This window comes from Geotrypetes seraphini, chromosome 6 (assembly GCF_902459505.1).
Source record: "Geotrypetes seraphini chromosome 6, aGeoSer1.1, whole genome shotgun sequence".
NCBI classification, from domain to species: domain Eukaryota; kingdom Metazoa; phylum Chordata; class Amphibia; order Gymnophiona; family Dermophiidae; genus Geotrypetes; species Geotrypetes seraphini.
In genome coordinates, this window is record NC_047089.1 from 84,645,766 (window position 1) to 84,659,918 (window position 14,153).

Here is a 14,153-nt window from a genome sequence, read left to right on the forward strand (position 1 = left end):
TATCTTCATGATAGACTTTGATGCCAATAAAACTGTAGGTCATTTTCTACTGTATGAAACAAACTTATGATATGCTAAGGGGAAAAAAAAGCCATCAACCAACTTTTAGCTGATAGCACTTGCAATTTAAACCAATTTAAAATGAAGAGGCTAAATTATGCTTACCTGATAATATTACTGTAGCTTAGTAAATGGGGCCCTAAGATTGTGCTTTTTTAGCAGAGCACCTAGGTAAAAAGGATAGGAAGATGGAGTGGAAGGGTAGCCTAATTGTTAGAGCAGGGACCTGAGAATCAGGGGATCCCAATTCAAATCTCATTGCTGCTACTTGTGATCTTGGGCAAAGCATTTAACCCTTCATTACCGCAGGTCTAAAAGCAGTTAATGTGTTGTAACAAAGTGAGAATTTCCATCTATCACATGCCCCAAAATGTTATTTATATATGTTCTAAGTTCACTGTTAACATTACATTACATTAGTGAGTTTTATTCCGCCATTACCTTGCGGTTCATGGTGGATAACAGAAGAGGATTTCTGGACATGTCCAGAGGTGTTACAGAGTAGAGCAGGTTGCTTCAGAGGATTGTAATGTTTCATACAGTGTTAGTTAGGCTTCATGGATTTCTTGAACAGCAGGATTTTTATTTATTTTGCGACAGTTTTGTAGTCTGGGGTCACGATTAGTAGATTGGAGAGCTGGAGGTCTAGTTTTGCTGCCTGTGTGGCTAGAAGGCCATCATACAGTTTTTCCCATTTGATGTCTCTGATTAGAGGGTATGTGAATGGTGTCTGGGTTCTCCTGTGTCTGGTTGTGGTAGTTTGGATTAGGCAGTTGTTCAAGTAGGCTGGGCTGTCATCATTTATGGATTTAAATAGACAGTAGAATTTAAACAGTATTGTTGCTTGTATTAGGAGCCAGTGTGAGTCAAGGTATGCCTCGGTGATGTGGTCATGTTTTCTTAGTGAATAGATTAGTCTCAGGGCTGTGTTTTGTACTGTTTGTAGTTGTTTTATCATTGTTGTGGGGCAGAGGAGATATAGGATGTTGCAGTAAGATAGGAATAGGGTGAAATTATGGGTTTTAGATAACGTTTGGTAGATAAAAGAGTATTAGAGAGATCTAAGGGTAAATATTGGGTTGGGATTGGTTGTGCTGGATAGGTTTTATGTGTTTTTTGAAGAGTATGGTTTTAATGTCTCTCCTGAAGGCTTTGTAGTCTGTAGTCGAAGATAACAGAGTGGTGATTTGTCTGTCCAGTTTAGCTGCTTTGGAGGCTATTAGGTTATCATAAAGATTTTTTTGTTTGACATCTTTGGATGATGGGTGAGTGAATAGTGAGTGGGATCTTCTGTGTCTGGTTGAGAAGGATTGATTTAGTCGGTTATTCCAGTAGGTTGGGCTTTCTCCGTTGAGAGCCTTGTAAAGTAAGCAGTAGAATTGCACTCTCGCTTCTATTGGAAGCCAGTGCGAGTCATGGTATGTCTTTGTGATATGGTCATATTTTTTTAGGAAATAGACAAGTCTCAGGGCTGTATTCTGCATTGTCTGCAATTGCTTCATCATAGTCGCAGGACAAGGTAGGTATAGTATGTTGCAGTAGTCTATCATCCCAAGGATAAGAGATTGTACCAATTGTAGAAATTTCTTCTTTTCGAAGAATGTTCAGATTTTTCTTAGATTTCTCATGGTCATGAACGATGCCTTTATTATTTTGTTAATTTGGGGTTGCATGGTGCAGCCTCTGTCAATTATGACTCCTAGCAATTTTAGTGTAGGTTATATTGGGTATGAAATCGAGTTTATTACAAGATTAGTTAATGTTGGAGTTTTGTTGTTTACTAGTAGGATGAAATTTGTTTTGTCAGGGTTAAGTTTTAATTTGTGCTCTGTCATCCAAATTGCAACTGAATTGAGAGTTTTGTGTATTGTGCTTGTCATGACGGGTTCTGGTTGGTTGAAAGGTAAGAGAATAGTGATGTCATCTGCGTAGCTCTATGAAATTATGCCATGATTATCTAGGTAGTAGCTGAGGGGCTATGTATATATTGAATAGTTTAGGTGATAGGGGTGATCCTTGGGGAACTCCGCAGGGGTTGGACCATGGTTCTGATTTTTCTTGCATTGTTTTGACTCTAAGTTCTTGATTGTAGGAATCCTTTGAACCATGCAAGTACTTTGCCTGAGATTCCTATTGAATCGAGAATTTGTAGAAGCATGTCGTGGTCTACCAGGTCGAAGGCTGCAGAAAGGTCTAGTTGTATCAACAGGATTTTCTTGCCTGTACAGAGGTATTGTCTTGCAGTGTCCATTAGTGTTCCTAATAGTGTCTCCATGCTGTATTTGGCTCTGAATCCCGATTGTGTGGGGTGGAGTATGTTGTGATTCTCTAGGTAAGAGGCTAAAGTTTTTGCTACGAGACCTTCCATCAGTTTGATGTACAATGGTATTGAGGCAATGGGTCTGTAATTGTATGGTTGGTCTTTTGCTCCTTTAGGGTCCTTTAATATCGGAGTTATTATGATTTCACTGAGTTCTTGTGGGAAATAACCCTCTCATAGTGATGAGTATATCCATTGTAGAAGTAGAGAGCGGAATAATATGCTTGAGTTTTTCAGTAGGTATGGGGGGCAATGGTTGAGGTCACAGGCTACATTGCTGTATTTATTATAAAGATTGTTGAACTCTGCCCATTCTATAGGTGAGAAATGGGACCAGGTTCTATCTGCTGCGACTGAGTCTTTTTCTGTTTGTGGAAATGATGTTTCTATGTGTGAGGGTGTTCCGTTGAAAGAGGCTCTGATATTTGCGATTTTGTTTTTGAAGTAGGTAGCTAAGAGCGTGGCTGTAGGTGGGTGCGAATTGTTGTTCTCTATGTATGGTGTTGTGTTTGTGAGGACTTTTAGTAGCTGGAACAGCTTTTTTGAGTCTTGGGGTCCATCTCCAATTTGTTTCGAGTAGTATGCCCTTCTTTTTTCTTTCAGTTTTTGTTTGTATTTTCGGTTTGCTGCTATCCATGCTGTTTTTGTGGATTCTTGGTCGTTTTTCTCCATTTTCTTGGAGTAGTTCATTGTCGAACCATTTGTTTGATTTTCTGTGGATTTTGGTTTTAGGTTTTTCTGGGGCTAGTTAGTCTAATGTGGCCCTACTTAGCAGGTTCCATTTTGAGATGAAGTCTTTAGATGTCTAGTGTTGGATTATGGTGTCTGTTTTTGTCCAGAATACTGAGGGATCTATATGTTTGCGTGAGAGGAAGGTAGTCTGTTGAATAGTCGGAGTGTATTTGTTACAAGACTAATTGATTTCGAAGGAGTAGGTGTAGTGATCAGACCAAAGGGAACGGTTCCATTTTCCGTTTTAAGGTTTGAATTTCTGGGTGTGAGGACTGTTGGGACATGTAAGCTACGATGTCCAGCTGGTGTCCTTTTTCATGTGTAGTTTGAGGATCTAAGATTTTATATGTTAGGGCTTCTAGGTATGCTAGTACGGTTTCAGCATTTTTGCAGGAATAGTTTTCAAGGTGAAGGTTGAGGTCTCCTAGAAGGAGGTTGTAGGTAGTTGCTAGGGAGTTTCGATAGATAAAGTCTTCAAATATTGGCCTGACTGTGCTCCAGTTACTTGGGGTTATGTAGCATAGTATGCATGTGAGTGTTCCTTTAAGTGATGTGCTTGAGAGTTGACAGGCAAGTAAATCCATGTATTGGTTTGTTATTTTGTCTAGTAGGTGTATGTTTAATGTGTCTCTGGCTATGATGGCAATTCCTCCACCTCTCTTATTTTCTCTGCATACCAGTGTCATTTTGTGGCTTTTTGGACAGACTTCAGTTATTCTGGGGTCTGTATCAGAGGTGAGCCAGGTCTCTGTGAGGAAAAGGCAATCAAGGTTATCTTCTTCTATCCAGTTTTTTATGCGTTCTGTTTTAGGGCCAATGGCTTTGATGTTCATATAGGTGCATTTGAGAGAGATATATTCTATTGGTGAGTTGCTCGTTGTTTTCAGGTATATGAGTGATCTTTGGTGGGGTAGTATTGTGGTATTGTATGGATTTGTTGGTTTTCTAGTTGTTAATTTAGGGGAGGGTTGATATGTGAAGGGCTGATAGTATGTGTTTCTGTTTAATATGAGATGCCAGTTTGGCTGGGTAATTCCTCTGGAGTATGCTATGATGGGTATTGGATATATATTGTGTGCAGTTGTTTTCCAGTCTGTTAAGAGCAGGAGTATCAGAAGGATTGCTTGTGTATAACTTAAAAGTGTGGTTCTTATGGTGGTGCAAGATGCGAAGCTCATTGTACCTAACATATCTAGTATGGTATAGAACCCTGCTGGATCGGGGGAGGGGTGGAGCTGTGCTCCTAGGTCCTCGCCGCTGCTTCTGCTGACTTCGGTGTGACCCCGGTGTCTCCTTGTGCTCACCGTTATCCCCTGCTGGATCGGGGGAGGGACAGAGCCGCGCTCTCAAGTACCCCGCTGCTGCTTCTGCTGTCTGCTGCTGGTTTCGGTACAGTCCCGGCGTCTCCTTGTGCTCACCGTTATCTCCTGCTGGATCTGGAGAGGGCAGAGCAGTCCTTCCAAGTCTCAGCCGCTGATTCTACTGCCTGCCTTTGGCTTTGGTGCAGCTCCGGCGTCTATCTAGTTCAGGCTTCAGCTTCACTATTCTGCTCGTCAGTATCTGTGCTGATTTTCAACTAGCAGTCAGATAAAGTTTTCAGAGTGCAAGAAAACTGTATTAGGCAGGCAAAAACAAACATCAGCTGACAGCCAATTCACCAGCCACTGTCAGCAAATCAAAACACAACTGCCAATTAGTATTTGTGTTAATTTACAATTAGCAGTCAGATAAAGTTTTCAAAGTACGACTTTAGGGGGAAGAAATAATGGGTCTAAAAACAGAGGAGAGGGAGAGAGATGGTGGACAATGGGATTTAGGGAGGGAAGGAACATAACATACAGATTTGGAGATATAGACAGTGGACATAGGGTGTTTTAAAAATTGCAGAATTTTCCGAGAAGACATAGCCTATGGTGGTTTAAATTACATCATTTTCCAGAAAGACTTGAGGGGTGATCCAGGAAACTACAGACCGGTGAGTCTGACCTCGGTACCGGGAAAAATGGTGGAGGCGCTGATAAAGGACTGCATCATTGCGCACTTTGCTGGACACGATCTGATGAGGACCAGCCAGCATGGCTTCAGCAAAGGAAGATCTTGCTTGATGAACTTGCTGCACTTCAAGGGAGTAAAAAGGCGGATAGACAAGGGTGACCCGGTCGACATTGTATACCTGGATTTTCAGAAGGCGTTCGATAAGGTTCTGCATGAACGACTACTTTGAAACATTGCAAGCCATGGAATCGAGGGTGAAATACTCACGTAGATTAAAAACTGGCTGGAAGATAGGAAGCAGAAAGTGGGGGTAAATAGACAATACTCAGACTGGAAAAACGTCACCAGTGGAGTGCTGCAGGGCTCGGTGCTTGGACCCGTGCTCTTCAACAACTTTATAAATGATCTGGACATTGGTACGTCGAGCGAGGTGATTAAATTTGCAAACGACACAAAGTTATTCAGAGTAGTGAAGACACAGGGGAATTGTGAAGATCTGCAATGTGACTCAAGGAATGGGCATCAACATAGCAGGTGAGGTTCAACGTGGATAAGTATAAAGTGATTCATGTAGGTAACAAAAATCTCATGCACGAATACAGGATGTCCGGGATGGTACTTGGAGAGACCTCCCAAGAAAGAGGCTTAGGAGTTATGATCGACAAGTCAATGAAGCCGTCCACGCAATGCGCGGCAGTGGCAAAAAGGGTGAACAGAATGCTAGGAATGATAAAGAAGGGGATCATGAACAGAACGGAGAAGGTTATCATGCCGCTATACTGGGCCATGGTGCGCCCTTACCTGGAGTACTGTGTCCAGCACTGGTCGCCGTACATGAAGAAGGACACGGTACTACTCGAAAGGGTCCAGAGAAGAGTGACTAAGATGGTTAAGAGGTTGGAGGAGTTGCCGTACAGTGAAAGATTAGAGAAACTGGGCCTTTTCTCCCTCAAACAGAGAAGATTGAGAGGGGACATAATCGAAATATTCAAGATGCTGAAGGGAATAGACTTAATAGATAAGGACAGGTTGTTCACACTCTCCAAGGTAGGGAGAACGAAAGGGCACTCTCTAAAATTGAAAGGGGATAGATTCCGTACGAACGTAAGGAAGTTCCTCTTCACCCAGAAAATTAGAACGCTCTTCCAGAGTCTGTCATAGGGGAAAACATCCTCCAGGGATTCAAGACAAAGTTAGACAAGTTCATAATGAACAAGGAAATACGCTGGTAGGACTAGTCTCAGGGTGCTAGTCTTTGACCAGAGTGCCGTCGCGTGAGCGGACTGCTGGGCATGATGGACCACTAATCTGACCCAGCAGCGGCAATTCTTATGTTCTTATGATTCAGCCTATTGAATCAATTTTTCAATTTGATTTTCCTGCCCAATTGGGTGTTTTTTTCAAACATCCTGGTGGGTTTATTTTATAGTGTCTTAACCCTCTTTGCATTCTCCTAACCACACTGGTGCTGTGGTATAAGCAAAATAAATAAAAAACACTTTTCCTCTCTCTGTTAAATCCTAGCTCACATTTGCGGTCTAACACCAGTTCTGGCAGGATACACGTTTCAAATCTGACATATTGTAATCACAAACAGAAAATAAAATTATTTTTTCTACCTTTTGTTGTCTGGTCATTATTCAAATCTTTTTGGTCCCAGCTCTGGTTGTCTTATGATAACTTGCTTGCCAGGGTCTCCTTCTTTCTCCGTGCTGACCATCCATCTGGCATCTCTGTCCTCCCCTTCCATTTTTCTTCCCTCCCCAGGAGGTCTGGCATCTTTACTTTTTTCATCTCCATCCACAGATCCACCTTTTCTCAAATACCCTTTTATATAACATCTCACCCTCCTTCCCAACCATCCCAGGATCCACCATCTCTCCCTTTCTTTTCCCAACTACTCTCCAGTATCTCTATCCCCCCTCCACATCATCCCTTGTGTCCAACTTCTCTCCCTTTCTGTTCCTTCCCTCCCTAAATCCCATTGTCCACCATCTCTCTCCCTCTCCTCTGTTTTAGACCCATTATTTCTTCGCCCCCCAAAGTCTGGCATATGCACGTCTCTTTGAACCCCTCCCTTCCCTCCCTCCGTGTACTTCTACACCAAGGCCTCCCTCCCCTGAAGGTTTGTCCCCCCTAAAGGCCTGTACCCCACCTCTGAAGGCCTGCACCCCACCCATGAAGACCTACCTGTCCCCCCTGAAGGCCTGTACCACCATCCATGAAGACCTATCCCCCCTTGAAGGCCTGCACCCCCCCCTCGAAGGCCTGCCTGTCCCCCTGAAGGCCTGTGCCATCATCCCAGAAGGCCTGTGCCCCGCTTGAACGCCTGCATCCCACCCCTGAAGGCTTGTCCCATCCCCCACCCCCACATCGAAGGAGTGAGTACCCCCCCCCCCCCCGGAAGGTCTGTGTGTTCCCCCTGGCCTCCCGCACACCATTTACCTAATATGAGCAGCCTACAGAGAAGATCGCGGTGCTAGCGATCTTTGCAAACTGCCATAGGTCTTCGGAGCTGTTTCCCGACTGACCCTCTCCCCTCATCCTCTAAAGCAGGTGCGGCAGCGGCTGGCCAGCAAGAGCAGAGCTGCCGCTCCTGCTTTAGGGGGCAAGGGGGGAAAGTCAGTTACCAAATCGGGAAGCCAATTGTTTTTTGTTTTAAATCAATTTGAATCGATTCTCCCAAAGTGAATCAGTGAACCGATTTGAATCTTGAATCGGGCAGCACTAGTATCCAGTAATCACCATATGGTGTGGTTTCATATTAACACAGATGTAGAGAGGGTTCATTCAAAAGTAAATGTTACAGATATTTAAAAAAAAAAAAAAACCTTTGTTCAGATGGGAGATTACATCAAGGAATTGTTCTATGGATGGTTGAAGCACTGATCAAGGATAGCATAGTCCGGCACTTGGACGCACACGACTTGATGAAACCCAGTCAACATGGATTCAGGAAAGGGAAATCATGTTTGACGAATTTACTCCAATTTTTTGAGACCGTGAACGAGCAAATTGATAGTGGGAAGCCGGTGGACATAATATACTTGGACTTCCAGAAAGCGTTCGACAAAGTTCCACACGAAAGACTTCTCAGGAAACTACAAAGCCATGGCATAGAGGGGGATATACAAAGGTGGATAGGCAAATGGCTGGAAAACCGAAAGCAGAGAGTGGGCATAAATGGGAAGTTCTCCGACTGGGAGAAAGTGACTAGTGGTGTACCCCAGGGCTCGGTACTTGGGCCGATCCTTTTTAATATTTATATCAATGACCTGGAGGAAGGAACATCCAGTGAGATCATCAAGTTTGCAGACGATACAAAACTATGCCGGGCAATCAGATCGCAGGATGATAGAGAGAAACTCCAGAGCGACTTGTGTCGGTTAGAAACATGGGCGGAGAAATGGCAGATGAAGTTCAATGTGGAGAAATGCAAGGTAATGCATTTAGGTAATAAAAATAAGGAATACGAGTATACAATGTCAGGTGCAACTCTGGGGAAGAGTGAACAAGAAAAGGACCTGGGTGTACTGATAGATAGGACCCTGAAGCCGTCGGCACAATGCGCGGCAGCGGCAAAGAAGGCAAATAGAATGTTGGGCATGATAAAGAAAGGAATCTCGAGTAGATCAGAGAAAGTTATAATGCCGCTTTATAGGGCAATGGTCAGACCACACTTGGAATACTGCGTCCAACATTGGTCTCCCTACCTAAAGAAGGATATAAAACTGCTGGAGAGGGTGCAGAGGCGAGCAACAAAACTGGTGAAGGGTATGGAGAAACTGGAATACGAGGACAGACTTATAACACTAGGATTGTTCTCCCTTGAGAAAAGGAGACTGCGTGGGGATATGATCGAGACCTTCAAAATACTGAAAGGAATCGACAAAATAGAGCAGAGAAGATTATTTACATTGTCCAATTTGACATGGACTAGAGGACATGTAATGAAGCTAAGGGGGGACAGGTTCAGGACTAATTTCAGGAAGTTCTGCTTCACTCAGAGAGTGGTTGACACCTGGAATGCCCTCCCAGAGGAGATTATGACGGAATCGACCGTCCTAGGCTTCAAGAGCAAACTAGATGCATATCTCCTTAAAAGAGGCATATAAGGATATGGTGGACTATAAATTAAGCCAGGTGTACACCTGGCAGGGCCTCCGCGTGTGTGGATCGCCGGACTTGATAGACCGAAGGTCTGATCCGGAGAAGGCAGTTCTTATGTTCTTATGTTCTTATCTGGAAGAAGTAGGAAAGTAGTGGGTAAAACTTAAAGGTGCTATTTTAAGGACAACAAACTATTTTGTAAAGAAAGTAAGTAAAAGAAGAAATGAAGGCTGCTTTTGTTCTCAAAAGTAGTATCTGAGAAGGTAAGGAAAAAGAGGTTAGCTTTCATAAACTATAAGAGATCATAGAAAGAGGAAGACAACCTAAACTATCTGGAAAAGTTAAGAGAGGCTGGTCAGCTAGTTAGGAAAGCAAAGATGCCAATAGAAGAAAAAATAGTCGACACAGTAAAATGGGGTGACAAGACATTTTTTTAGGTATACGAACGAGAGTGATAGAAGTGCAAAAGTTTCATTGTAAGACTCAAAGATGAAGTAGAGCAAAATGTAGAAGCTGATAAGGATAAGGCTGAATTGCTTAACAAATATTTCTGTTCTGTGCTCACAGATGACGCGCAAGGGGTGTGACCACAGAAGAGAAACACAGATAGGGATGGAGGTGTGACAGATCCCGATTGATTTTTAGAGGATTGAGTTCATGAGGAGCTAGGATAGTGTTTGCATAATCCATTGAACCTATGTATTTTAAAAAATTGGATTTTTTTTTTTTTTCCAATAATGACTAACACTGATTTAAACCAGTGGAAGAAAAAAAAAAAAAGAATGATTTGTTTTAAAATAATATTGAAAGTAGGAAGGAAGCATACAAAATTATTTTACTGAAATAAGTTCAGGCAAGTTCACTTGAATTAGTTTGTAAGTTTCCTGAAATCAGGAAAACATCACATTATGATCCGAGTAAAACAGTCAGGGTTAGATGACAAGGGTGCAGATTTGAGGCAGTACATGCAATGGATGCCACATGTCCTAAGCAATCTGAATATTATGACATGTGCCCTATCCCACTCTTTCATCCAGAAAAAGAAAATGGAAGATGCATATCTATCAATCACACATTTAATGTGATATGTCTTTGCAATCTCAGCTACATGAATTTTTTACAATCTTCTCTATTCCTAGTCAGTGGATGAATTAGCAACTTATTAGTATGGGTTATTAATTTTGTATCATAAGAAATGTCTAAAACATGTCATGATGTACTCTATTGTGCTATCATCATATATCCTTCTTCCTCTCTGAATATATCTTTTGGGAAATGCCAACTGGTGGAATATTTCTGTCATCCATACTAAAGATCTTTCATATTTATTAGCTTATTTTTCTATTAATTTCCCCAAGGAAATTATTGAGCATGATAACAAAAATCTCTGAAAAATTATATCTAACTATTATTTGCTCTGGAATATACTTACAAATTAACGCTGGGTTTCACTAAACGTTGGTAGAGGTTTCTACTTTGGGCCGGCAAGTTAAATGCTCATGCTCAAAGCATTCCTTTGAGTGTTGGAGAATTTACCTTGCTGGCCGCGGTAGAAACCTCTACCGCCATTTAGTAAAAGAAGCCCTAAATTGTGTTATACTTAGAAGTAAACTTTAATACCGAATCACTTGAATTATAAACGAGACATGTATTATGTAGGAAACTGAATTATAGCACCCCACCCCTCTTTTATAAAGCTGCATTAGGCTTTTTTTAGCGCTGGCCATGGTGGTAAAAGCTCTGACACTCATACAATTCCTGAATATTGGGGCATAATTTGGGTGGCCTGGCCACCCAGAGTTTATATGGGCTCAGCCGATATTCAACTGGGGTCGCATAAGAGTTATGAGAGCCCCTGCTGAATATTGGGCCAGAGCCTGCATAAGTGCTTTTTGCTTTAAAAAATTCCTTTGTACCCTCCTTCCACTCTCCCAATAATTCCTCCTCCCCCCTTCCCAAAGTCCACAAAGTCCACCCTGCTTGCCTACCCCCCTCCACCATGCGTACGTAGGTTCCCTGGGCCTACCTACATATCTGGTGGTCTAATGGGGGTCATTGGGGGAAGGAGCATTCCCCCCCCTTAGTTTTGCCCATTGCTGGCACTTCCAAAATTGTTCTGTGGCAGGAGGGAGTGGATTTGCTAAGGGCAGGGTAGAGGGAGAGAGGAGGGGAAGGAACATTGATGGCGTGGAAGGGGAAATTAAAAAAAGCAAAAACAAATTAATGTGGGCTCTGACCTGATATTCAGCCAGGGCCTGTATAAGGTCATCAGGTGAATTTGGGACAGCTTTTAAGCAAAAATTCCTGAGCAGCATAAACCCACCATTTTTTTAACATAGCCATGAAACAATTAACATTAGATGGAATGAATGATGCTCCTAGTACTACCTCGTGCTTTTGTTCATAAAAATCTTGATTGAAAATAAAATATATATTTTTTACAAAACTAATGTAGTTAATTTAATAAAAAACAAACAAACAAGTGGGCACCATTTGAGGACACGTACAAGCTTCCAAAAATTCATCAGTGATCTGGATAACTTCTTTCTGAGGAATGTTAGTGTATGAGGATTTCATATCCAGCATGGCCATTAACAATAATTAGCATCTGAGCCTTTACTGCCACCTATTTTGTTGGTGATAAGGACTTATACACCAATTCCATGCTAATCAATTAACATGCAACTATGTGGCTGCAATAACTGATTTGCACTGTAATATTATCTTCCCAAGATACGCCCCATCTGAGAAAAAATACGGAAAAAGTTTTTAGCTTGGGGTTCGTGCACACATGTGGAGGGGCATAATCACAAAAAACGTCTAAGTCCCCTTTTGGCCTAAGGCCTTAAACGTTGAAAGTTAGAAGCAGGGAAAATGTCCATAATAAAAAAAAACGTCCAAATGGAGGTTTTTTTTTTATAATGGCCTGCCTCTACATTCAGCTGTTTAAACGCCCAGACCACCACTACGTCTACACTTATACCCCCATGACATCTACACTTATACCTCATAATGAACCACAAAAACACCTAAGCCCCAAACATCCAACACAAGGAATTTAGGCGAAGAAAGAGCCAGTCCTTTGCCTAAAAGCTGGATTCTGTAACTGGTGTCTGTCAAAAACAACACTGGTTACAAAATCCACACACCCCCACGACATCGGGGCAAGAGGGAGCCCAAGCCCTCTTGCCCCACGATCCCCAGCCCCCCCCCCCCTGATTACGTTCAGGGCAGGAGGGAACCCAAGCCCTCCTACCCCGCGATCCCCAACCCCCCCCCCCTTGAGTCCGATCCGGCCAGGAGGGAGCCCAAGCCCTCCTGGCCTCTCGCCCCTCAAGATCGGGCTGGAGGGAGCCCAACCCCTCCTGCCCGGGCGGACCCCCTACCCCCCACCCCCCACTACAATACGGGCAGGAGGGACCCCAGGTCCTCCTGCATTCGACACAACCCCCCCAACAACCGCCCCCCCGAACCCCTGATCGGCCCCCCACTGATCCACGACCCCCCCATTGACCCCATGACCCCCCCACCCCCAATACCACCCCCCATACCTGATAGGGCATCTCTCCTGCCGCAGGTCGCGGCAGTTCGGGTAGAGGAGTGATGGCATTGGGGTAGGGGAGATGAGGCATCTCTCCTGCCGCGATCATTGCTGTAGGGGGTAGGCAGGTTGCTGGGGCCGCTGAGCTGATCGCAGCAGCCACCATCAACTCAGCGGCCCCTTTTTCGGCACTTAGACCTGTTTTGATTTTGTCTAAGTCAAAACGTATAAGTGCCGACTAGGCAACCTGCTTAAGGTTTTGGTTATACCTGCTGCACGCCTAGGTGTAGGTCGGCCCACCTCCCGTCCTTTCCCCTCCTCTAAACACGCCTCTTTTCTCTCTGTGCGTTTAGTGGCAGGGGAAAGGCCTAAGCTGGTTTTAGATACGTCTAAAACCAACTTTGATTATGGGTACTTGGACGATCAGGCTTTTTGATCGTCCAAGTAGCCATTTAGGCCACAGGCACTTTTAAGCTGTGGGTGCGTGCATGTTAGCACTTAAATAAAATACAGTCATGCTTATTTCTTTCTTCTTCATATTGAAGTGAATATATAGAGGACTATGTAAAACACATTGATGGGGAAATACATTAGTATTAGTGTTGTTTATTGACTTGTGAACTCAGCTAAAATTTGCAGATAAGATGAGATCCCTTATTTTCTCTTAGCACCCCCCCTCCCCCTTTTACAAAACCGTAGCATGGTTTTAACACCAGCCGTGGCAGTAACAGTTCCAACGCTCATACAAATTCTATAAGCATCGGAGCTGTTACCGCTGCAACCATCGCTAAAAACACTAGCATGGTTTTGTAAAAGAGGGGGTTAAGTTTTTGTTCATCTCCTAAAGTATACTCTCATCACATGAAATACACATACACGTATCTGCATAGACTGCATTGTAAACCTTAACAAATGAAAGGCAAGAGAAGGAAAAACAACACAGGTAATTAGATATTGATTTCAGTGAATAAATATTTACAAAAAGAACTAACCTGATTTTTCTCTCTAGTCCAGTTTAAAGAAGTCATAACTTAATTCCTAAGAAAATGTTAGGTACCACTGGTCCCCTGAAAAGGTTTTACTGATATCTTTCCCACAACGAGGTTATGCTCCCCACTTTTACCAAGAATACCAACTATTTCTCCAAAAATCAAAAAGAAGCACATCAGCTTTATTTTGTTTTTGTGAAGTAAACTTGCTGGCATGCACAATTTGAACTGGGCTTTATTTTGTTTTTGTGAAGTAAAGTTGCTAGCATGTACAATTTGAACTGGGCTTTAATGTTTATGTGTGTTAGTTCCAGATACAAAATATTTTGAAGACCCTCACAAACATCTGAATTTAGATTTATAATCGTGGTGATCAGAATACACACTCAGAATGCTGAAAATGTAA